At 44.1% G+C, this 26,578-nt stretch overlaps 1 protein-coding gene across 1 annotated transcript in view; it reads left to right on the forward strand.

The window, feature by feature from the left end:
• Nucleotides 1-26,578, forward strand: part of CCDC85A (coiled-coil domain containing 85A) — a 641,780-nt gene that overhangs the window by 422,431 nt on the left and 192,771 nt on the right. Inside the window, exons 15-16 of the mRNA XM_087863416.1 lie at nucleotides 19,059-25,868; nucleotides 26,346-26,495. The gene's annotated coding sequence lies outside the window, so the exon portion shown is untranslated. The remainder of the gene's footprint in view (nucleotides 1-19,058; nucleotides 25,869-26,345; nucleotides 26,496-26,578) is intronic.

A 26,578-nucleotide genomic window follows, 5' to 3' on the forward strand; every position in this document is an offset into this window, starting at 1 on the left:
CCCTTTCCTTAAAAGTCTGTTCTAAATGCTCCCTGTGTCCTATACTCCATTTGGGGTGGCTGACCACAACAGCTACCCTAAGTGGTCATGTCTGAGCCAAGTTATATCTTCCCTCTCCTGTCCCCTTCTTTGGGGCAAACTCCTCTCCCCACAACCCTGGTCATGTGGTCTAAACAAGGACTGCCATCACTTTACATGTCCCTAGTTTCGTGACCGCAGTGATGGGTCCAGAGATGGCCCTGAGTTTCCCCTTGTAAGTTCTTAAATGGGAGCTGCCCCACTCTGGTGATAGAACCACAAGGAGGCTAATTTGCAGGGATGGTGCTGTGTCCACGGCTGGGCAAGAGCCTGTGTGCAGACAGAAAGGATAAGAAGCACTCCGGAACAGCGGCACGAAGGCAAGGCGGGGCAAGCCCAGGTGATGTGCACTTTTCTGTTTTCTTCTGAGTTCATTAGAGCTACCTTCCCTGTCCTGCTCAAAGCTCAGGAGATAAGCTTTCTTTTTGATTCTCTGAGCTACCCTGCAATCTTACAGCAAATCCCCTGTTTGCTTAAGTGATTTAAAGTTGAGGTTCTTTCATCTGCCATTTTATAAGGTTTTGGAGTGGGGATCAGGACAGAGCATCATAACAGTATCCTTCTGCAGCCACGCCATCAAAACAAAAGTAGTCAATTCCTTTGCCCTGAATGGAAGAGTGGAGAGACCACCTTCAGGTAGTTTATCAGAATTAGCCTCAAGACTTTCAGAATTTTAGACAGGGGCTGTCCCTGAGGGCATAGGTCACTAGAACACTTGAGGCCCATCTTGTGATGAGAAATCACTTGTTGTAGCCTAATGACAGCTAGCTAAGGAGGAATAAATGGAGGGAAAGACCAGGTCTTTGTCTACCTAGAAAGGGTCTTTAGTTCTGACTTTGTGCTGGGAAGGAGACCTGTTTGACTCTCTTGGTTCTCCTTCAAGTGGCCCCAGGCCATTGGTCCATCTTTATTGTTCACTACTAGACAAGCTGGCTATTAAACCTTCCCGGAAGATGGTTTCTGCTTTCTTGCTTCTGTCTTAGAACAGAGTGCCTCTCCTCCCCTCACTTTTCCACCTACGGAAATCCTACATAGACATCAAGACGTATTGAAGATGCCACCCCTTCCATGTGTACCTTATTGATCCCAGTTAAAATTAACCTCTGCCTCTTTAATTTACAGTAGGAATTTTATAGTTCCTTTAGCATTCATGTATTACTTCTTTCAGTCGTCCCAGGTACACTCATCTTATTTTCATGCTACCTGGTAAAACATTAGGTCAGGAGGTTGGCCTGTATAATTTCTAGACCCTTGCACTAATTTTGTAATTCTGTACCTTCTGTAATTCCATAACTGAGGTGAACTTCACAAACTTAGGGTGCAGATAAAGGCTTCTTATTTTTTTCTTCTTATTTTTTTAATGATTATCTTAATACCTCTTATCCCTCTTTATTTTTCCAGCTTTGTTGGGGTATAACTGACATATAACATTGTGTACATTTAAGATGTACAGCACAGTGATTTGATACACTTGCATATTGTGAAATGGTTATCACTGGAGCATTAGTCAACACCTCCAACACCTTGTAGAATTACCATTTCTTCTTTGTGATGAGAATATTCAATATTTACTCCCTTAGCAGCCTTCACGTATATAACTCTATGTGGTTATCTGTAATCACCACACTGTACATTAGGTCCCTAATGGTCAAGAGGTTGGTATGTCTTCCTTCCTTGAGATTTCCCTTCTTCCTGAAATACCCAATAAACTAGGGAGGCTATTTCCAATAGAAATTTCTGCCATGAGGGTATCTGCATGTAATTATTGAACACTTGAAACGTGGCTAGTTCAAACTAGAAACTCAACTTTTAATTTTATTTAATTGTCATTAATTTAGATGGAAATTTAAATAGCCATGTATGATTAGTGGCTATCATATTGGATAGCACAGCCTTTATGTTTGCTCCTACCTCCGTACCCGAGTAGAGCATCACTGGACCCAGTAACCACAGTAGCTGGTGTTGCTTATTGAAATTCAGTGCTGCACCGCCTTCTTACCGTTGCTGGTTACTTGCTGTAAAGGGAGAGGTAATAGAACCCTGCTTTTCCTACTACAAGTCTTGGGGGTATGATACTCCCTCTGGCTAACATCGGCCACACTGCTCATGGTTGGACTCCAAGGCTGGAAGTCTTCTTATTCATGTTTCCATGCAAAACTACCACCCAGGACTCTTGCAGCAACCAAGTTAGGATCAGAGGTGATTCTGTTGTTCATCATTTCATGGACCGAGGGTTACTGACCCTTCTTTGTTTAGGTATCCATCACTTGGAGGCAGATAGCTTTTCTTTTTGAATCCTCGGAAGTACAAAGGACTTGCCTTTGGATTTTTCCAAAACTGGACTGTTAGACAAGGGTTCAACTATAAGGAGTTTATTTAAGGAGGTGATGAGGAAATACCGGAAAGGGGGTTGAGAAGTGAAATAAGAAAGTGAAGGAAGCCCCTGCAGGGTACATATCAGGTGTCCTGGGCAAGCGAAGCTCAACCATCCCGGGGAACTCTAGGAGGTAACGGAGAACATGCGTCAGAGTTATCTCAGCTGAGAGGCAAATCAAATGCTGTCTATCCACCAGGCCTCATTGGTCATCGGCTGGGTGCTTCTCCTGGAAGCACTACCTCCCTGGCACTCTCGGCACACTCCGCCACCCTCAGAGAAGAAAGACATTAGGCAGAGTTATAACCATCGGCAGTAAGAAGTCACTGGACTGTAGAGGTGAATGAGGGAGTGACAGTGCAGGCTCCAGGGTCCTGGACGGAGTACTCGTACTTCCTTTTATAAGATTGACTGCCTTAACTGGTTCTGGGATGCTCACACCTCCCCTTCTAGGGACAGCACCCCCCAGAAGTTTCTCACGAGAGAAGCAGTATCTGCTACAATTGTAAAAGCTGGGGTAGGGGCATCGTCTCTGATGGGCTAGCCCATTTCATTTGTCTGTTAGGTAATATACTGACCATTTAATGTAATAAAAACATCAAATAAAACTTGCATGTGGCCTGAAAAGCACAATAAAAATTAAATTGAAACCACCTTCATGGGTTCTAACAGTAGCACCAGCTTTATATAAAGGGAAGGGGTTTAGAATTTGAAGATATCTTACAATTTCAGATTTTAAATGTACACATTTTCATAAATTCTTGCTTTCCTCAGTTTCAGTAGGAATGAGGAGCATTGTGTTGGCAGAAGGTGAATAGGATAGATGAGGTCCCCTATGCACAAAGTGAAAAAACAATTTTTAAAAGAATAATCTTCTCTTAAATAAAGTCAGGTAGAATTTAGTGATATGAGAGCCACTCCAGAGGTGACTCAGTGTTCCTTCATGGTAAAAGCTTTTAGCTTTGTTTAAAATGGATCATTTTAGAAAGCTCATTGGTGACAGTATCTCCTCTCACTACTTCCTGGGGCCTGAAATAAAAGGCTTTTTAACTTTACATTTAATCACAAATTTAATTTGGCCCATAAGCAAAGATTTACAATCTCTCCAGTTATGCAGGGTATCAATAATAGAGGGGCTGCTGGGCAGTCTGCTGCTTCTCATTGAATATTCAGTGTGTGATATGCAGATTTATCTTGTAAATATCACTGCTTATAGCCTTGTAAATTCAGAGATACATCATCTACAGTTCGGCTTTGAATATAGAGCAGATGAAGGAAGAATGGATTTTTTAAATGAAAAGATCAAAAAGGATAATTAATATTTCATAACCTTAATTAACTTTTCCACTGCACATTGATTTTTAATGCTACTTGGGGTATAAGGTGTGATTATTGCTTTCATAGACAAGTCAGATAATCTGGTCACAAACCCACATGTTAAAAAGGTAATGCGAACATCTTGTTTGGCTTGAGAAATTAGTCATTAAGTTCCTCAATTAGCTCTGTGCTTATTCTGGGGAAATTGCATTACATAAGTGAATAAGCTTTTAGAATAAGAAGCAAGTCATAAGCGTGTTGGGTTGGAACCCAGTGGTGAGAGATGTATGAAGCGGTGGGTTTTGGGGGAAAGAGGAACGCTGCCTTGAAGAGCATGGAATAAGCCCTGTGCATTTCCAAGTGTGATAGGATTTAGCAGATCACCTGGCATGGCAGATGGGTCAGTGCTTCTGGGCTAGTAGACACCTGACCCTTGAGGCCAGCCAGAATTACTTCCGAAAATTTACCCACTGACCCAATAGAGGTGAGCCACATCCACCAACCAGGGCGAGAGGGAATTGCCCAGGACTGTCCACTTTTGATCAGGACTCACTTTCCTTTTGGCCTCCTTGCTCCATCCTGAAGTGCTGGCTCCAAGACTCTAAGACTTTAACTCCTACTTCGGAGCAACTCTGATTTCTAAAATGTCAACTCTTTCTCTACTTTTCCCCTCCTTGCTCTAGTGACTCCCTGCATCAGCTGAAAACTTCCAGTTCCATTCTCTGTTCTGGTGACTTAGGAAATCTCCAGTGGGGTTACCTCCTGACCTCTTTCGGGTTGAGGTCGGATTTGGGGGAGAAAGTGAGGGACGGATGCAAATAATAAACTCCTGGATGGTGACTAGAACTTCACATTCTGCATCTGCTGCAGAGCGTGCTGGGGTCAGAGAGGCGAAACGGGCCCCAGTACGGGAGAAGTGTCCAAGAGCAAGAGACCCAATTCTAGTTTACAGGCAGGGATTGAATTTGATATAAATTGGGACATGCTAGATTGTGCTGTAATAACACACAGCCCCAAATCAGTGTTTTAACAAAATAAAAGTTGACTTGGACAAAGTATCCGGTGTGCCATGGTGTAATGGTCTGCTCCGCACAACCACTCAGGAACCCCAGCTAACCACGGCTCTGCTGCTTTAGTACCTGCTAACATCTGGCTCATGTAGACTTTGTACTCCACAGCAGGAGAAGTCAGGCCAGAGACTCTGGCATCGCCTCTATCTGCCTCAGTGCAAAAGTGATGGATGTCACTTCTCATCCCATTCTACTGGCCAGAACAAGTCAGATGGCCCTGTAATGTTAAGGGAGTCAGGAAATGCGGAAGAGTTAAGTATACTATTTGGTGAGAATTCTGACTCTACCATGAGATCCGTGGGTAAGAACCCCACAGGAGGAGTGGAGGAGGGGAGCTGCTGCTGAAGTACAGGCCGGAAGTTTGGGGGAGTAAGTGCAAAGGAACCCATTCAAAAGAGAGGTGGGGGGAGGCAACAGGAGAGCCTTGTCTGGCAGGAAAACGTTCCCTGGGGCCCTCAGCTAGCTGAGTCCTCAAGCTGACCACTAGGACGGCCCGGGCTCTGACATGCAGGATCTGAAAGTAACTTCGAAAGATCAGTATTTCATGCAATTATGAATGGAGAGTAGGAAGCGACTCCTGAAAGTATAGAGAATGCACCTGCCTTTAAAAGCCACATGCACTCTTGTCTCATGTTTTGAACTAGTCAAGCATCAAACGTGCCATCTTCTGGGAATCGCTTGGTTAAGAGAGTCACCTATCTTTTGAGTCATATACTTCACCTATAAAATAGAGATAAGTTTTGATAAATTTTTGCTACCACTTTTACATTAAGTACTTTATGTGCATGACCTCATGTATCTTCTCTATAACCCTGGAAGATTGTTATTAGCAACCCCACTTTACAGGTGAGACTACTTTCAGGGAGGTTAAAATCTAATAGCTAGTAAGTGGCAGAGCTGGAATTCAAATCTAGGTCTCTTCTGACTCCAGAGCGTCAGAGCTGGTTGTTGGAATTAATCAGAATATAACATGTCTGGCATTAACTATGAGCTCAATAATGTTGATTTTCTTCCTCTTCTTTTCTGTTTTCCTTTCTTCTTCTCATCCCTGGGACTCCAGGCAAAGAACTCTACACTTGTTGGGGATTTCTCTTTTGAGAAGAGCCAGAAAACCACTGACACTGTGATTTCTCCAGCTGAGCCAGCGAGGGGAGGGAGACCTGGGGGTGTGGAGGACCGAGCCCAGGCTGGGAGAGGCAGGCGAACAAGGGGGCCAGAAAGACTCCTCTGCCTATTTACCTCCTCAAAAATAAGAATAAGAGCAGTCGCCCTTGCCCCCTTCCTTCTCCCCTTTTGCAATATTTCTGTCCTTAGTGCTGTTTCATTTGTTTGTTTATGGCTGGAGAAAGTGATTCCCTCGGTAATAGAAACATTTCTCCTTTTTAAACAGAGGAAGCTCTACCAATTCCCAGCTCTTCTCAGAAATGAAGTTATTTTGACATTCTTAAAATAGTAGCTCCATCAACCAGATTCCGGTTCCTTTCCTGGAGAGCCAGGTTCCTAGGACAGTGGGGTTGAAGGTCAAGGGTTGGAGGTAGGAGGAAGTGGTTCTACATCTTGAAAACAAGATTCTCTCTGTGCTTTTTTAAATTTAGAGAAAAACAGGAGATGCCTCTTTATGGAGCCCAGCATGGAGCCTGGGGATATGTCTTTTCTTTTATCTCCTTCTATAAATAAACTGGATGACTGCCAGGGAAAAAGTGATATGGGGCCTGACTCAGTGTCTACTACAGTGAACTACTCCAAAAACCCCGGGATGCCACTTGGTACAAGTTTCAGGGCCTTACGGGGTATTTGGAGTCTTCATGCGTGGGAAGCTTAATACTTTGTCTTTTTTATCTCGTTTTCACTTAAAAAAAAATCAACAGACTCGCAGAATGATTTAGAATCTCTCTGTAATCAACTGCTAACCAACATCCGCCTCAGCAAAATGTCCTGCTGATTTTCTTATTGCTTATGGGGTGCTGGGTGATCGGCTGTTTTCCTGGTAATTGAAAGGACAGAGATGATTCACTACCACTAGTCCAGCAAGACCAAATTCTTTCTTTTTCTAATTTTATTTTATTTAAATTCATTTAATTAAAATATAGGATATCATTAGTTTCAGAGGTAGAGGTCAGTGATTCATCAGTTGCATATAACACCCAGTGCTCATTACACCACGTGCCCTCCTTAATGCCTGTCACCCAGGTACCCCATCCCCCCGACCCCCCTCCAGCAACCCTCAGTTTGTTCCCTATAGTTAAGAGTCTTTTTATGGTTTGTCTCCCTCTCTGATTTCGTCTTATTTTATGTTTCCCTCCCTTTCCCTATGATCCTTTGTTTTGTTTCTTAAATTCCACATATGAGTGAAATCATATGATAATATTCTTTCTCTGATTGACTTATTTAGCTCAGCATAATATCTTCTAGTTTCATCCATGTCATTCAAAAAAAAGGGTAAGATTTCATTTTTTTAATGTCCGAGTTATGTTCCATTGGATATATACACCACATCTTCTTTATCCACTCATCTGCTGATGGACATCTGGGCTCCTTCCATAGTTTGGCTATTGTGGACATTGCTGCTATAAACATTGGGGTGCAGGTGCCCCTTTGGATCACTATGTTTGTATCCTTTGGTCAGATACCTAATAGTGCAATTGCTGGGTCATAGGGTAGCTCTATTCTTAACTTTTTGAAGAACCGCCATACTGTTTTCAGAGTGGCTGCACCATTTTGCATTTCCACCAACAGTGTGAGAGGGTTCCCCTTTCTCCACATCCTGGACCATATCTGTCATTTCCTGACTTGTTCATTTTAGCCATTCTGACTGGTGTGAGGTGGTATCTCATTGTGGTTTTGATTTGTATTTCCCTGATGCCAAGCGATGTGGAGCATTTTTTCATGTGTCTGTTGGCCATTGGGATGTCTTCTTTGAGAAATGTCTGTTCATGTCTTCTGCCCATTTCTTGACTGGATTATTTGTTTTTGGGGTATTGAGTTTGATAAGTTCTTTATAGATTTTGGATACTAGCCCTTTATCTGATAAGACATTTGCAGATATCTCCTCCCATTCTGTAGGTTGTCTTTTGGTTTAGTCAACCATTTTCTTTGCTGTACAAAAGTTTTTTATCTTGATGAAGTCCCAATAGCTTATTTTTGCCTTTGTTTCCCTTGCCTTCAGAGACATGTCTAGCAAGAAGTTGCTGCAGCTGAGGTCACAGAGGTTGCTGCCTGTGTTCTCCTCTAGGATTTTGATGGATTCCTGTCTCACATTTAGGTTTTTCATCTATTTTGCATCTATTTTTGTGTATGGTGTGAGAAAATGATCCAGTTTCATTCTTCTACATGTGGCTGTCCAATTTCCCCAACACCATTTGTTGAAGAGACTCTTTTTTCCATTGGATATTCTTTCCTGCTTTGTCAAAGATTAGTTGACCATAAAATTGAGGGTCCATTTCTGGGTTCTCTATTCTATTATGTGTCTATTTTTGTGCCAGTACCATACTGTCTTGATGATTACAGCTTAATAATATAACTTGAAATCTGGAATTATGATGCCACCAGCTTTGGCTAATCAGGGTCTTTTCTGGTTACATAGAAATTTTAGGATTACTTCTTTCAGCTCTGTCAAAAATATTGATGGTATTTTGATGGGGATTGCGTTGAATGTGGAGATTGCTCTGGGTAGCATAGACATTTTAGCAATATTTGTTCTTCTAATCCATGAGCATGGAATGTCTTTCCATTTCTTTCTGTCTTCCTCAATTTCTTCCATAAGTGTTCTATAGTTTTCAGAGTATAGATCCTTTGCCTCTTTGGTTAGATTTATTCCTAGGTATCATATGGCTTTTGGTACAATTATAAGTGGGATTGATTCCTTAATTTCTCTTTCTTCTGCAACAAGACCAAATTCTTAGTTAAAAGTTTAAATTCTGCTCTACTGATGTAACTCATGAATGAGGTTTAGCCCTAGGAAGTGCCTGCCTGCAGGTAGAAGACCAACCAATTTGTTAGTTTTTAGAATTTGGGGCTCAAAGATGGTTTTGTAGTCTCACATCTTTTCTGTTCCTGCAAATTGCTATTGAGGGTGTGGAGACCTTAAATCAGGATGGCAAGACTTTGACCATGGGGCACTGAGTCTTCAAAGAGAGGACATGTTGCATCTCTCAGGCAGCTTAAGGATTTAGAAAATCATTCTCTTCCGTCTGCTTTGTATATGATGGGGTGCGGCAATATAGAAAGTATGTCTTTATTTGGGGAATAGACTAATCTGATAAATCAACAGACGACCGCAGGGGAGCTTGTTATGAGAAAACAGAGGAAAAATAAATGAACTCTGCGGAATTGGTTCATCTATCAAATTTCCTTTTAACTTTAAAGGAAAATATTTCCCTCCTCCTTCTGAACCCTTATGCTCCTATTGTCGAAACCATCCACTTGGCAATGGCACTTGTCACATCCTATTCCTATTGTGAGTGGGATTTTCATGTGTAAGAGCCTGCTATCTCAAATAGATGGGGGGTTTCTCAAAGCAAGGGCCTGAGCTTTCCAATCCTTTGTGTCCTTGCATCTTCCAGCTTTGAACTTCCTCCATAATGATGCATAATGAGCCAATCATTATTATGAATTATGCATTATTGTTATGAATTATGATGATGATCATTATTATGGCTCATTATTCATACTTGGTAAAAATTCAGTTGAAGTTAAAAGTACACAAGATGCTCTCTTTCCCCTGCACTTGTGTAGAGTCAAGACAAGTTTATCTTAACTCAGGACCCAAAACTCCTATGTAGGGAACTTTCTTTATAGAAGGCTTATATTTAGGATGCAGTCTACTTAACTCAGTGAGAATTTACTCAGCTTCTATCACATGGAGTTTTAGAGACTGTAGAAAAGAAATAAGATAATATCCAAGCACTGAATGAGTTTATAGTCTAATACATGAATGGCAAACAGATCAACTTAAAAGTATATGTCTATTGATGGTGACTGTTTGGATTGCTGACAAGGATTATAAAGTCCAGTCTAGATTCAGTAGGAACAAATGCTGTGATCAATTAGTAATCTACCATTTATTTAGGAATGGAGAATGGTAGCACAAATGCCATATATTCATAAATCCCAATTTGCAGAATGAATTCAAAATCTAGATAGAAGAAGCTTATATATTTAGTAGAATCCAATCAGTTAATACCTTAATCAAATTTGTTTGGTGCACGGTACCAATAAAATATATAAATTACACGCAATTATTATTTATTAGTCTGCTTCAGCCACCACAATGAAATACCATAGACTAGATGTCTTAAACAACAGAAATGTATTTTCTCATAGTTGTGGAGGCTTAAAGTCCAAGATCAAGGTTCTTGTTCAGTTCTTGTAGGGCTCTTTTTCTGGTTTGTAGACAGCTGCCTTTGACATGAACATGACCTCTTCTTTGTGTTTTGGAGAAGAGAGAGTGCTAAGGCCCTATGGGATCAGGGCCTCAAGCCTTATAACCTCTTTTAACCGTAATTATTTCCTCAGAGGCCCCATCTCCAAATACAGCTTTCCTCAGCTATCCAAAACTAGAGTGTTCCTGTTGAAACCTTTTGCAAGCCGAAATGGCATAAAGCCAGGATGATATCCTACTTTTGGAAAGTTTTCGTTATACCACTTTGCTTTTACAAAAGACCTGCATTAGTACAGTAACTGCTTTTTTTGTAACAGTGAATATTCTCTTTGGATATTTTTCAGCTAGTGAAAGCAGGTACTAATGTAGCTCTTTCATAAAACTGAAGTGGTGTAATGAGAACTTTCCAAAAGTGGGGTATACTCATATAGCTCCATTGGGGGGTTAGGGCTTTGACGTATGAATTTGGGAAAATACGTTCAGTCCATAACAATATGTGATGTGAAAGAGGTTTATGTCTCATATTTGGAGAAGTGAATATCACAGGAGCCGCAGATGTACACAGAGTTATCATTTTTAAAAAAGCAAGACATAAAAATTGATTTCCTAATGTTTTTCACATTAGCTGCAATTATAAATTTTAAACACATATGATCTTATAGGCTGTTCATTATAACTCAGGAAATTTACATAATACAACAAAAATTATATCAAAGATGCCAGTAGTTCAAAGTAACAAGTGGTCAATAGATTTGCAAATGCACATTTAACAAAAAATCATGTACTTTTCTAAATCTTAGTGGCACCTTAAAATAAGTACTAACTATTAAAGAATACTGTCCTCCAAATGTTGTTAACTCCAAGCTTTCTGCCTTGGAATAAGCCACCTTTCATCTAATTACCAGCATGCCTCACTTTTGTATTGATGTGTGCTTAACAGGCTGAAAAATCACATTTGTTTCATTGCTATATCCATTACAGTAGAATTAAAGAATGTGATTTCTTAAGGTAACATTTGCTGTCAGTAAAATTTAAATCTGGATCCAGGCTAGTTTTTGTTTTGTATGTGAGGGTTTTTTCCCCCCAAGAAGATCCATTTATTGAACTACAAGATACTACAACTAGCTATCATCTCTAGAAAAATAAAATATATATATCAGTGTTGGACTTTGACTTCATCCAGCTCTTGCTTATCTACCTACCCTTCCAGGGTTTGATATTTCAGAGTAAAAAAATGTTTAAATAACATTATTCTTGATTCGTTAAGTAAAAGCCAACCTGGGTTTTAACATAACTCTCAGCCTCAAATGGGTCATAATGCCTTGTCAGCTTTTGTCTTGAGTGTTACAGTTTCTGTGTTTGTCAGTTTGGTAGGCAAAGGGCGTGACATATCATCCTTCTCTACTTAGGGACTTAACTCTGGGCTTAGATCAGAAAGTAGAATATGGAAGTAGAGAAGGAAGACTTGTCAGTTGGTCTTGTGGCTCTAAAGACTAATTTTAGATTGATGTCTTTTCATTAGGGCATTCAACAAATGTTTTTGAGTGTCTCTTCAAGCAAGGATAATAAGATGTAAAATTTATATCTGACGGGGTGCCTGGGTGGCACAGCGGTTAAGCGTCTGCCTTCGGCTCAGGGCGTGATCCCGGTGTTCTGGGATCGAGCCCCACATCAGGCTCCTCTGCTATGAGCCTGCTTCTTCCTCTCCCACTCTCCCTGCCTGTGTTCCCTCTCTCGCTGGCTGTCTCTATCTCTGTCAAATAAATAAATAAAATCTTTAAAAAAAAATTTATACCTGACAACTTAGTGTTCCTCAGTCGATGGCACATAGCACCATAGTCCGACTTAGTAGTATACCGTGGTCCATGCCAGGAGGCTCTTTCGTTCTGTCCTTCCGTCCTTTCATCAGGATCCCCACCCCTTTTCCCTGCTCTTCCATAAGCACCTAGTGAGGACGTGTAACATATATAACAGATATACATGCTTCCTTGGAGAATATATAGTGTTTTATGGTTTTGAGAATATGTGTTTTTAATTTACATAAATTGTATTCATACATTTGTGTTAATCTTACATTTTCCACTCCGAAGCATTACATTAAAAGCAAATTAAACTCTATCCTTGTTGTTGCAAGCATGTTTAGATTTTTGCCTGTAATTGCAGCCAAAGGTTCCTTGATGTCCACCTGAGGTCCCAAGAAGAAGGAAATTGTGCTCAATTCATTATTCTGAGAAGATCAAGTGCACATTTATGAGCTTGTTATTTCTTGAAAGGAGATCATGATTAATTATGTGGCTACATGTGTCTATAATGGATCTATAAGGTTCTGAGACAGCTGCAAGAACTTTTAGGACGCTTAAATTGGTAGCACCCCCTTACAACATCAGCGTTCCTGGGAAGAGTAGAACTGTTCTGTCCATCCCGCACTTACACCCAACAGGGCATGTGCAGCACGCCATTGACTTGAGGTGGGAGCAGTTGGAGTCTATTTCAGCGCCCTCTACCCCCTGCTATTGGGCACTGCAGCTTGGAACCCAAGGCTACCTCACGTCATCTTGTATCTTCAGTATCATTCACAATGTCTGACACGTAGGAGGCATTCAATATATATTTGTTGAGTGGATGAACGAAAAGGAATCACTCTAAGATGAATCTTAGAACAATAATATAGGGAGACAAAAAACTTTACTGCCCAAGCAGTGAAGGATCTCCAAGGAAACAGCTTGTAGTTCATGATACAGAATTCACCCATGTCTTGTTCTCCTTTCCTTCCTGAGCATGTAGAATACTATCCTTCCTAGGCCTCCTGCAACGAGGTAAAACTGTTGGACCACCTGAAGCCAGTCTGCAGGAAACTAGTCTGTGCCATCCCTCCATCCAAACTCTCTCTTCCCTTCCCGGCCAGGAGGTCATGTGTTCCAGATCATGCAGCTACAAGATGGTAAAACATTAAACAGCCTCGGACTCTGGGTCAGCTTGGGGAGATACCACTCCCCCTTCCCCTCTCTGCCAATCCACATGGGGAGGGGGTTACGTTTGAAACAGCGGGGCCAGGGAAGCCCTTAGGGAGATATTGATGTCTAGACCTGAAAGCCTGAAGGGAGTGAGGGAGTGAGGCACCTGGGACAGGAATATTCTGAGCAGAGGGAGCAGCAAGTGCAAAGGCCCTGAGGTGGGACTAAGTTTGGCGTGTTAAAGGAAGTGAGACAAAGTCAGTGAGGCTGAAGCAGAATGAACAGAGGGGAAAGTGACAGAGATAAGGCAAGACAGGTGACCAGAGGTGGGGAGAACAGTTTGTAAGTCCTGATAGGTCATTTTAAAGACTTTGGCTTTCACTGTTGGAGTGACATGATCTGACTAGCCTGTATTGAGAATAGACCCAGGGTGGCAAAGGAAGGAGGCGGGCTGCGTAGTTAGGGGGCTATGGCAGTAATCCAGGAATAGGGTGATGGTGGCTTGGATTGGGGTGATAGTGCTAAGAGCGGTGCGAAGCAGCCAAATTCTGGGTATATTTTGAAAGTAGAGCCATTAGAATTACAGGTGATTAGAGGAGGGGTGTGAGAGAAAAAGTCAAGGATGAACCCATGGCTTTTGGCCTATCTAGCTGGGAGAATGGAGCTGCCATTTGCTAAGATAGGGAGCCTGCAGGGCGAGCCCAGGTCCGGACGTCTGGGTTTGAGGCACTCACTGGACACACAAGTGTGCAGGAAGGGAGGCTATGCCAGGCTAAGCTGGCCAGGAAGCTGGACTGGAGAGTGGGACAGGGATGGTGACTCTCTTCCCTTAGGAGACAGAGGTCTGGGTTCTCCAAGTGGAGGCTCAAATACTAAGGGCATTTGGGAGCCCTGTCCTTGGTTTCTGTTGGGCAGGCTGGCCTGGAACCAAGTTTCCAACTACTGTGATTAAGCTGAGTTTCTAGCAGACTAGCTGTCGACATAGCAGCAGATCCATCTCCGTACAACAACCATCCATTTGGCCATCTGAAAGCCGGAGGTCCATTCACACTCTGCCTGAAACGCGGCCTGAAAGCCCCGTTCTCAAAGCTCCCCCCTCCTTGGATCTGGGTTCATTTCCAGGTTTTCAGATCTCAGGGATGGACACTGAAAGTCTATTTTAAGGCAACGCAATTCATGCTTATTCCTCCAGCGTAAAAGATTCCATTTCCACACCAGAGTCACGTTTGGTTTCTAAACCTGTTACCATAGCAAGTGCTGTATTCTCCAGCTCTCCCTGGTGGCACTGTCTATATTTCTTAGCTGACAACATCTAAACCCTTTTTTTTTTTTTTAAACTCACTTGGAACTGCCATTATTCCAGCCCTTTGCTTCATGAAACATTTATATATTGAACATGTGAGCCTTAAATGGGGAATTTTACACGCCCCCCTCTTCTTTTTAGAGACACGATGAAGGTAGGATTGGTTTGCTTCCCACTGCTGGCCCTAAACCGTGGTTCTCCCCGCACGGCACGTTCCACTCCTCACCGTTGCACACGCGTTCAGACTTGACAGCAGCCTGTCCGTGGCTGGTAAACAATGACTCACCCCGTGTGCTACAGCTCTATTCAAGTGCCGTCTCTGGGACTCGGGACTCATTGAATGCTTTGGCGGTTGTTATTTCTGTTTATCTCCCTGTTCATTTACATGGTTGCTTACTTTGTGGGCTTAATTTTGTTTTGTTTTGCTTTTTTTTGTCCTCTTTCTGCTGTTTTAGATTTTCTCTGTTCTCTCATTGCCTCGCTGAGGGGGGATTGAATGTGTTGTGCAGACCCACCAGTCCAGGGAAATCGCTGTACCTCCATCAGTGAATGGAAGGGTTCAACATTGTAGCTTTGACCCCCGTAAGTCACGGAACTCAGAGGATTGTCTGGGGGAACCCCGAGTGAAAAATTAAAGAGAGGCTGCATTCAAACGACTCTTAAGGTGAAATGCCCTTTGTTGGGGTATTATGTGGAGCCCAAACAGTGATCGGTCCAGAAACTATGGTGGGATTGAGGGAACCACAAAGGTGGGACTATGGTGTCCCTGATTCTGGAGAAGACGTCATTTCTTACGGCGGTCCTTACCGTGGAGGGCAGGTCACTGTGTGTGTTTACGCAGATCGTCTTCTACACACCTGTGCCCAGCCGATAGGCAGAGGGGGAGTGGAATGCAGCCTGTGGTCCACCATGCACCCTCCTTGTGATGGTTACTTTATGTGTCCACTTGGCTGGGCGGTTGTGCCCAGATATTTGGCCACACGTTATTCTAGGTGTGTCTGTGAGGGGGTTTCTCGATGAGATTGACATTTAAATCAGCAGAGTGAGTAAAGCAGATTGCCCTCCCTAACGTGGTTGGCCCTCATCCAAGGCATTGAAGGCCTGAATAGAATAACAAGAGTGAGGGAGAATTTGCTCTCTGTCTGACTGCCTTTGAGCTGGGACATTGGTCTTCTCTTGCCTTAGGACTTGGATTCCGACCGAAACATACACTGTCAGCTCTCCTGAGTCTGAGCGTGCTGAGTGCAGATCTTGGGACCTCTCAGCCTCCATAACCATATGGGCTAATTCCTTATTTTATATATATGAAGAGATACACTATTTGAGACACCACTCAAGAGAGGGGTGCCTTTTGCTAATTCACGCAAAGGTTTCCAAAGGCTCTGGCAATGGGTGTGGAGTTGGGTATGGAGAGGTGGGAAGGGGGCTGCTGAGCATAATTTGAAAACTTACCTCCCCCTCCACGCCATTGCAGCTTAGATTTGGCTGTGCTGTGAAGCTCCTGGTCTCAGCATGAGTCTTAGAGTATGGGGATTCTTCCAGAGGAATGGAAGCAATTAAGGGCTTTCATTCCTCTGCTACAGTAGTGGTGAACCCTGAAAATGCCTTTGCTTGCTGGAGAGAGATTCAGCAAAGTAGGGATGAGTCATATCCATAGAAATTACTCAGATGTTGCATTTGGTGAGTCAATGTGTACTTTTCGAAACGTGTTCCTCTCATTATATTAATACAAAGAAGTATGACTGACGCTTGTTATCATTCTCATTTTAAAGGTGTGCAGATAGAGCTGCAGAGGGGACACTCAGATGTCCCTGTGGCTAGGTGGTGGCTAGAGATGAAGTCTCTCCTCTGGCTGAGCAGCTGTCCAGCTCCTGGGCTCTTTCCAGCCTTCCTCACAGACCTATGGAACTCTCAGAACATTTGTGCATTCTTTCTAAACAGTTCATTTTTTTGAAAAAAATAGAACAGTATCATCAGGAGCATACTTTCCTTCAAGAACAAATACTAGAGTTCCTGGCTGGGGCAGAGTTTAATTTTTATTTTATTTCTTGAGAAGATGGCCATGTTTACTTAGGCTGAATTATCTATTTTAGTCTAGTTCTCTCCTTTCACTGTCCTAAGTCTCTTCTTTTCTAATTGCTGTAAAGGCAAGGGTCCACACCTACACAAAAGCACACACACGTACACACACACACTCGCACCATACACATATATTTCAGGACTGTTTTGTTCTGTAATTTTCTTTTTTTTTTTTTTTAAAGATTTTATTTATTTACTCGACAGGATAGAGACAGCCAGCGAGAGAGGGAACACAAGCAGGGGGAGTGGGAGAGGAAGAAGCAGGCTCATAGCGGAGGAGCCTGATGTGGGGCTCGATCCCGTAACGCCGGGATCACGCCCTGAGCCGAAGGCAGACGCTTAACCGCTGTGCCACCCAGGCGCCCCTGTTCTGTAATTTTCTAAAGAAGCTCTCACACTGCACGTACTCCGGGCGCTGCGATAGCACACAGATCCCTGCAGTAGAGGCTGAATGTGAGGTCATGTTTGCAGTCCCTTCAGAATCAGAATTATGGCTGGTGATAATCCACAGCGGGGTTGGGGGTAGGGGGGAGGAGCACAGAGAGGGATGTGCAGGGAAGGGGAAGAGTACCGGGGACATTATGATGCGGTTGAGAGTTTTTTGTGCCCTAGGGAGAAGAGGAAAGTCAATGAACCAGAGAACCAACGTTTTGTTTTTGTTTTGTTTCTCAGCTGCTACCCAAATTGGTTTCTTGATTTCTTGCACTTTTATGTAACCTTGCCTCTGGGGCATTTAATGCAGATTACAGCAACGCAGCCACACCTCTGACTCTGGAAAGACCCAGCTCTGAGGAATGGACATTATGTTTATGAGCATGAATAACAGATTCCTAAAGCATTTCCTAAAATTCTGTGATCTTCATATTCACGCATCATCCTAGGAGGGCTGGCTAAGGTTCCTAGGCCCAAAGTATTTAAGAGAAAATGGCAGAAGCAGATCTGTCAGCCCCTCGGAATGATCTTTACCTGGTGTCACTGCCTACCAAAACCCAAATTCTAGGTCCCAAGGCTGCACGCTGTGAGGAACCGAAAGGCGTTCAGTGACCACTCCTTGGCCCCTTAGCTTATACCCTCCTCAAGGCAACAGGACATTCAGGAATGCAAGAGTGATAAGCCCTGTTTCCCTGACTCACACTCTCCTTGGATGTGATCAAGGCTTGAATATGTCCACAGTGGGACTTCCTCTAAGCTAAGGAATTCCTAAATTCTAAGGAATTGCCTCTGGTTCACCAAGCTCCTATTTGCCATCGGTGTAAGTCAGCGCTTCTCAGAGGTTGAAATGTTATAGACTGTTATCTAGTTGTTCTAAATTGCGGGGAGATCATCAAAAGGCAGGTTCCCATTGGGTAGTTCTAGAGTGGGGGTGGGGATTCCCAGTGTCCAGCAAGGTCTTTGGCGAAGCTGATGCTGCTGGTCCACAGGCCACACTATGAATAGCAAGGGCCCAGGTGCTTCATCTCATCTCTGCTCTTTCTTCCGCTGTGTAGCTGGAACTCTACACCCTACGGTTACCCATCTATTGCTGAACGAGTGTTTGGGTGTTCTTCCATCATGCAATGCTGCTTTGAGCCCATCTGGTCAACCTCAGGTGCTCCCACTTCCAGTTCTTTCACAAGCCCCCAAAGGATGTATGTTACTTTCAGGTTCCAAGCACCTTAAAATGAGTTTCCCAGAAATCACAATTTCTCCACTGCCCTGAATATTCTCCCAAAGACTGTGATGAGTGTTAAATCACCATGTATAGAACTAAAATCGAATTCATGGCTTCTCATGGGCAGACAAGTGGGACACATGCAAATAGGATTCAGAGGCTACTCTCAAGGCATCCCAAAGACCCAGAAATGAGTGTGTGAATTAAGTTGTTGCCATGACTGTCACTGCAAAGAGAATAAAAATTGTGTGAGGGAGGCAGGCACAGGGGTTCCACATGCCGTTCTACTGACTGATTAAATCAGAATCAGCCCTGAAACAACCTTCAAACACACATTTCCAAGGCCTCGCCCCTGGCAAGATGAATCAGCGTTCCTGGGGGGAGTATGGGTTGTTACAAAGCACAGAGCAGTAGCGGCTTGCTGCACTGATGAGCAAATATTAAACACCTGCAAGTTTCCAGTCGCAGAGTTACTATCTTTTGGGTCAGGCCTAGTACACACAGCACCTTCCTTTATCCCTCTCCCTGCTCAAAGCAGAAAGTAAACAAACCAGAAATAATTGCAAAGGATAAGTGTTATGAAGGAAACAGGCGGTGAACTCGGGATGAAGGAGTAGGTCCTTTAGATGACCTGATTAGCGATGGTGTCTCTGGGGCAGTGACATTAGGCTGTGACTTGAAGGGGTAGGAATTACCCAGCATCATAGTGGTGCTTGGCCAGAGAGCATGCCATGCGGACATTCCTCTGGGAAAGAGCATGCTTTATGAGTTTCTGCAGATGCTACCAGACAAACCAAAGAAAACCAGGATTCTCTTGCAAGTTTTTCTGCAATGAAGACTCTTTTTTTGTAGGTGGCAAAGGCAAAAGACTCCGTTTCTGTCGACTTCAAAGCCTGTTCTTACTCACTAACGCCAAAAGCCTGGATCTCACCAAACACCCCAATGAAGACCCCTACACCACTTCCTGAAGGTTGTATGGAAGACTGGGGGCCGGAGAGCCACCTGCAGAGTCCTCAGACTCCTCCTGTGTCTTCAGGTGGAGGTGATCACGATCATTAGTTGTGTGAGTCTGGCTTGAGCCTCAGCCGTAAAATGGGATAAGGATGCCCGTCCCAGAGTAGATTCCTTAAGATGAGGTGCCTCATCCATGATAGTTCCTGTCCAGTCGCAATGTGATTATGGCACCTTGGAAGGTTCCATCCTGAAAGGCAGTGAGTGTACCTCAGTGTTCGGTCTGTGATGTATCATTTTTAGTGAACGGGGGCAGGATAAGCCAGCATCTCAGGTGACACTGATGCTGCCAGGGTCAGGCTATTCGAGAAACTGCCCAAGAGGGACTTCCTAATCAAATTTGCACACCCTCTGGGCAGCTGATTTCTGTGTTAGGAGAAAAGCTCTCTTATTGAGCAAATGTGTGAAGAGGCATTTTCACTTGTGAGACTCTTAACCGCGTCTATTTCAGGCAGCTTAGCAAAAGGACTGGAAATTTCCAGATCGCTTGGGGGTGGGTCTGTGTGGGGACAGGCACGGGTAGGCCAGTTGCACAGGAATTGGCCTCGAAGGTCAGACCTTTCAGCCAGTCCTGCATTTAGTGCTTTCTCCCTTTTCTCTACTCCAGGGGTCACGGCTTCTCAAAGACACTTCCGGTGGCCAGGGCAGGCAGGCGATCCAGTGGTCATCTGGGATGTTTGTGATCTGTTGCTTTCCCATATACAGACCCCTTTGGGAGGCAGCCTTTCCTTCTCACTTTTGCTGAATGCACACCAGAATCCGGGCATCCCCGAGGCTGGGCTTCCGGTGCTTTACTGTGCTCCTGCAACAAGCACTTTACTTGCTAAGTGTGATAGAAGGTTCATCAGTGAATAAGACAGGTCCCTGCCCTCCAGAAAAAAAAAAAAAATCAATAGGTATCCAACCAGCAATAAAAGAAAGACTGTGATAACTTCAATCATACAGATAAAAAGGAAGTGCTTTTTTATTAAATGGTCTGTATTAGTTGCCTATTGTGACCACAAATTTAGGAGCTTAAAACAACAGAAATTTATTCTCTCACAGGAGGCTAGAAATCTGCGATGAGTTCTTCAGGGCTAAAATCAAGGTAGCGGAAAGGCTGCGCTTCCTCTGGAGGCTCTGGGGAGAATCTGTTCCTGGACTCTCCCCGTTTCTAGGGGCTGCCAGCATTCTTTTACTTTCCTCATCACCCCGGTCTCTGCCTCTGTGGTTCCATCACCTGCTGTTCCATTTGTGAAATCTCCCTTGTCTCCCTCCTGCGAGGATACATGTGATTGCATTTATCCACTAGGAGAAGTGAGGATGATTGCTCTATCTCAGGGTCTTTAACATAATCACATCTGCAGAGTCCCTTAGTGCCATTAAAGGGTAATGATGATTCGATGGATGTGTGGGGTTGGGTCATTGTTCAGCCCACCCCAGGTGACACTCTTATTCTTCCACACCCTCCCCCAACCAAATGGCCTATGGGGTGATGTCCAATACGGTAGCCACTTCCTAGTGGTCAGAATATTGGCAGTCACTGGTGGCTCTTGAGCGCTTGAAACATGGCTTGTTTGGATTGAGGTATGCTGTGCATGGAAGACACACACTAGATTTTGAAGTCTAACGGCAAAAAAAACGCAAAGGATTTCATTAACCGTTTACGTTGATTACATGTTGAAATAATGTTAGATGAAATCTATTATTAAAACTAGTATCGCCTCTTTCTTTTTACTCTTTAAGTACAACTACTAGGAAATTTAAAATTATATCTGTGGCTTGCATTTGTGGTTTGTGCTCTATTTCTATTGGACACCGCTCTGCACTGTTTACAAGAGTAATTCTCAAATGGTGGCACAGCAGAATCACGTGGGGAGTTTTTGAAAACCCCAACAGGCAAGCTGCACCCCAGACTTAGGAAATCAGAACTCTCTAGGGAGAGGCCCAGGCATTGGTGTGTATTAAACTCCCCAGGTGATTCTAGTAGGCAGCCAAGGTTGAGAATCTGTGGGTTAGAGACCTAGAAGAGGGCGAAGAGTGGAAATTGCATTAATGGCCCAGGGACTCTCCAATGGGTCTGCCCATTTTCTTTACAAACAACAGAAAATATGGGCTCCTGAAGGGTCCTCTCCTTTGTTTTCTTCCCTGAGATGCATGCCTCACCTTACCCACAGAAAGCAGATGGGGGTGCAGGTGGGGAGGGAACAGAGCAGCTGTTTTCATGACTCGGAAGACACCTGGGGTCTCAACACTCTCAGGGGCAGGCTGGCTGGACCTCTCTCCCTTGGGTGTTTCTGGCAGGTAGATGAACCCTTCCCTGGCAGTGTCTATAGGACCTGGCAGAACAAAATACAGTAAAGGCCAGCGAGCTCCTTAATGTTTGGTTTGTGGGGCCGGATCTAGGCAAAGCACGTTTGCAGAGGCTCCCAGTGACAGCAGGTCTGGGAGACATCCATCAGTAATATCTAGCACCACCAGAGGCTCCTGGTACTGCTGGGATTCCCAGCTATGTCCCACTTCCATGCAACTACTGTGTTCTCTGGATGTGGACTCAGAATTAGGTAACGGAGCAAAAATCCGGAGCACTTCATTGAGTTTTAAAGTATGGCCTGGGAAATTGGTTCTTAGTGGAGCAAGATGGGACGTTTCAATAGCTGCGTATTGCCTGACACGACGCAGACACAAGGAGACAAACTGCAGCCTTGGGCAGCGGTACCTTTATTACGTCCCGGCATCGTCAGTGGATGAGCCTGTCACCTGAGGGCAGTTTAGGGCCATTTGAGGCTAACGCATTAAACACCATACGATCCTACATTTAGACAATTTAGAAAACTTTCCCGAATTGCATAGCACTCACGTGGCTTCCAAAATAGCATACACTACATGGTCATTAATATTTTCCAAAGGAGGAGGTTTTCTATGTGTGCTGCAGGTGATGAAGCTTTCCAAACGAGGGGGATAAAAAAAAAAAATTAAACAAAGGCCTTGAGCAAGCTCGTTCCCTCCTTCCTTCTCTCTTTTATTCAACGCCGACTCTAGGTTAGCAAGTGAGCCTCGTCTTCACAGAGTTTAGGAAGCTACTGGAGGGAGACGACCTCAAAGTAAATGACAGAAAACATTATAGGGTCTATGACTGGAGACAAGACCTCCCTTCCCCTTCTGCCCCTTCCTTCCTTTTTTTGCCACACACACACATACATACACATACACACACAGACATATGTATGTGTGTATCGGGAAACTTAGAAAGATTAAAAAGAAGAAATTAAGAGGGAGAAATTTGAAAATAACAAAATGATAAAAGTCAGGTTTGTCAAGTCATATTCCTTAAGTCTTATTTAAATTGCTGAGGGTGGGCCACAAATTTAGATCTGACTTCCCAGCAGCCAGTGAAAGAGATATGTACACCAATTGCATAATTCACAGTGTCTGTAAGATTAAAACCAACGAGCCCCAAGGAACATATGGATTAGGGTGTAGAGTCGAAACAAGGCATATGGGATACACTCAGCAATGTCCTTGACAGCATTTCTGATTGCATTGAGGAGTTTCATAGCGCATGACAGAAGTTCACAGGGTTTGGAAAAAGTGAAAAAGAGATAATATTAAATTCTAGCTAGAGCTAAACTATCGGTTGGGCTGGGTTAATATGAGCTTCCACCTGTAATTTTCTGTAGGTCAATATTCTGTTTTAGGTGCTGGGCTAGAGGTATGCTAGAGGTTATGGGGCTGGAGAAGGATACTCACTTCTGCTTTCGTTGAAGAAGTATGGGCTGATGAGGCAGGTAGAAGGATCCAGTGGGATTCATCCAGGCGATAAGGCCAGGGACGGCCTTCCACGCGTGACAGAATAGCATCAGGAGGCACAGAGGTATGGAGAGTTGCTGATGGGGATCGCTGGGCAGTGTGGCACTGGTAAAGTATGATATGAGGCCAGGTATGATGGGGGTGGAGGCAAGTGCCAGACTGCACCCGAATTATGTTGTCTGCTAAGCAATGTGGCTTTGTTCCGTGGAGAGGTACTGAGTTGCCACCGAAGGGATTTAGGCAGGGGAGCTGTACCTGCTAACTGTTGCATTCTGTATCTGGCCAAAACTGAGGGGCTTAAACAGCAGTCACATACTGTGGCACAGAGATGTGCGAGTTTGCGAGGGGAAGGAGGCTCACTTCAGGGTGCAGGTCCGTAGGATGCCTGGGGTGGCACTGGGTGGGGCTGAGACCAAAGGAACAGCAGCTGCCCAAGGTCAGCTCTTCTGCCAGTGACATGTGGAAGTACAGATGGTGAGGGGACAACCAGAAGGAATGCACCTCAGGCACACCCACATTCCATTAGCAACACCAGCCCACGGCCAAGCACAATATCCCCAGGGAGGGAAGATAAACGCCGCCCCCTCCGTGGGAGCTACTGCAGTCACATGCAGAGAGTGGCCTGAATTAGACCGCAGGCTGGGAAGAACTCTGAGCCATGACTCCATCTCCACTAGAGGGGAAGCAGCTGCACTTGACTTTGTAGGTAGTTCACTTGGGCAGCTGTGCGGAAAGCAGGTTCAAGAGAAGTGATGGTGTCAGAGCGACCAGTGAGGAAGGTCAGGTGAGACCTAGTGAGAGCCTGGTCTGGGCAATAGTGAGTGGTAGGTGGAACGGAAGTGGTTCAAAACAACAGATGAGATAAAACCGTCAGGGCTTAAGGATGTAGAGTCATTTATGGCTGGTTTTTAGATACCTCCATACACTGTACACAGAATCGACTGCCGGGGTTGCATATGAAACTGTTAGTTGTCCATCACATATCTGTCTTCTTCTTTCTTATTAAAACAACTCTGATTTTACTTGTGGCATTAATGTGTTTATCTTTTTTTTTTTTCTTTCAACAAGGGGCCTGAACTCACGACCCTGAGATCAAGACCCGAACTGAGATCAAGAGTCAGATGCTTGGGGCACCTGGGTGACTCAGTTGGTTGAGCATCCGACTCTTGATTTCGGCTCAGGTCATGATCTGAGGGTTGTGGGATCGAGCCCTATGTCAGGCTCTGCCCTAGTGGTGAGTCTGTTTGAGATTCTCTCTGTCTCCCTCCCCTCCGTCCCTCCCCGCTGCTTGCACACTTTCTCTCTCTTTCTCAAATAAATAAATAAATAAAATCTAAAAAAAAAAAGAGTCAGATGCTTTACCAACTGAGCCACCAGGCACTCCATAATGTGCTTAGCTTTAAAAAGTTTCCTAGCTTCCCTTGTAGGTGGGAGGTTGTTACATGGCAAGCCCTGGCTATTAGGATGGGAATGAGATTCACTGGGTCATATTACTAGGAACACATTTTAAAGGGGCACATGTCCGTTTGCCATTTGCTCCTATCCTTGTCCTGCTCCAAATGTAGATGGATGGCTAGCACTCCAGCAGCCATCTTGTTGCCAGGAGGCAATCATGCTAAGGATGGCTGAACAAAGAGAAGGAGTCCAAGTTTTTTTGTTGTTTTTTTAAAGATTTTATTTATTTATTTGAGGTGGGGGGAAGAGCAGAGGGAGAGGGAGGGAATCTCAAGCAAACTCCACACTGGGTGCAGAGTCCAACCCAGGGCTCAATTTCACGGCTCTGAGATAATGACTGGAGCCAAAACCAACAGTCAGTTGCTTAACTGACTGAGTCACCCGGGCGACCCAGGAATCTAAGTTTTTGATGATATTATAAAGACATCATACGATCCTCAACTGAATGTCGGTTATGTGTAGAAATGCCTTCTTGAAGTGATTATTTTTTGAGTTGTCTGTTTTGAGCAACCAACTTCCCGATACCACATGTGATCTTAGCAACAGGAAGCAACATCATTCATTCAATAATTATCCTGAATCAATGACCAAAATTAGAAACAAAGAGCAAAATTTCATCAAGGTGATCTAGCCCAATAGTAAGTACCTGCTAGTGTATATAAATTTGTGGAAAAATTTTCTTTGGTTTCTTTCTTCCTTGACTTCTCAACTCACATCTTTTTCCTCCTCTCAGCCATCTATCTGCCTTCTAATAGCTGCTTAGGTGTTAAATGTCCGAGAGAATTAGCAGCCAAGGGCGCTGGCTGTTGGATTTTGGAAATGGACTCTTAAAAAACAAACCTGGTGGAGGAAAAAAACCACCCAGCTATGGTGGTTCCTATTTCCAGAGAGTGGGCTGGGCGGACGTAATATCGGCTGCAACAAAGTAGCATTTCTGTAGGTAACTTGACAAAGCACTTCATGTACATTGCCTTATTAGCTGCCTAAGCCCCATAAGGTAGATGGTTTGTTCAAGGAGACAAATTAACAAGGGACAGGGACAGGACCAGTTTTCTGACTTGTATTTTCCCTTCCTGTGTCAAAAGAGGTCTCAGGAACTGTGTTGAGGAGAGCCTTCTGCATACATGAGAGAAGGGGAGGCGTCAAAGAGAAATTTCACTTGTAGTTAAATTTCATGGGGAGAGACTAACCTCAACTCCTCTAACATAAGAGGCAGGAGGGTGGTTTTTTGTTGTTGGTTTTTGTTTTCTTCTGTTTTGTTTTGTTCTTGTTTTTTAAGTAGGCTCCATGCCCAGCCAGGAGCACAATGTGGGGCTTGAACCCAAGACCCTGAGATCAAGAGCCAGATGCTTAACCGATTACGCCACCTGGGGCCTCAAGAGGCAGTAGGGCTTTTAAGCCCCCAAGGTGGGCTACTGGGAAAGTACTGGAGGACACTGGGAATGGGAATGGGAAGGGGTTGGGGGGGCGGAAGTTGGGTGATTAGATCATTTATATTTGCTAATTGGCACTTAGTGAAGTTAGGCTCCTCACCTTTCAGAGAGATGGAGATATTGGGGAGCTATCTTCCTTGATAATTGCATTTCCAAGGGATGACTCCCAGGTCCTGGAGCCGGGGCATTCCTAGGTGGTGAAACTGGTGAGAAGCTAGGAGGTGATTTACAACTCAAGGCAGCAGAGAAAGAATTCACAGTTCCAAGTTCTCTAAAGGAAGTGCTCTAAGAAAAGAGAGGTCAGGGACCTACAGTCAGGAAGAATCCTGTCTGAAGTTTACAGTCAAGCTGAGGAGAACTTTAAGGCTGTCTAGGTCAGAGGGTTGCACCCCCTTTCCTTGCTCTAAAGAAACTAGGTCTCAGAAGTCCCCATCTGATTGTCTGTTAAAAGGTGGCAGCCTTATCAGGGGACATACAGTTACCTGCTGGTGAAGGGGCTCTGATTCAGAGACTCATCCTACCTCTGCACCCTGGCTTCCCAAAGTCCTGCAGGGGCAAGTTCCTGCGGTTTTCTCGCTCTGTCTCCATCCTGGAGAGGACAGTGAGTATTCATCGAAATGACATGCCCAGGACAAGTGCATCTACTTCTTCAGGCAAAAAAACAGATGTTTTCAGCTCAGGTTT

Source organism: Ursus americanus, chromosome 7 (genome assembly GCF_024610735.1).
Source record: "Ursus americanus isolate L20-20 chromosome 7, mUrsAme1.1.p, whole genome shotgun sequence".
Taxonomy (NCBI): Eukaryota; Metazoa; Chordata; class Mammalia; order Carnivora; family Ursidae; genus Ursus; species Ursus americanus.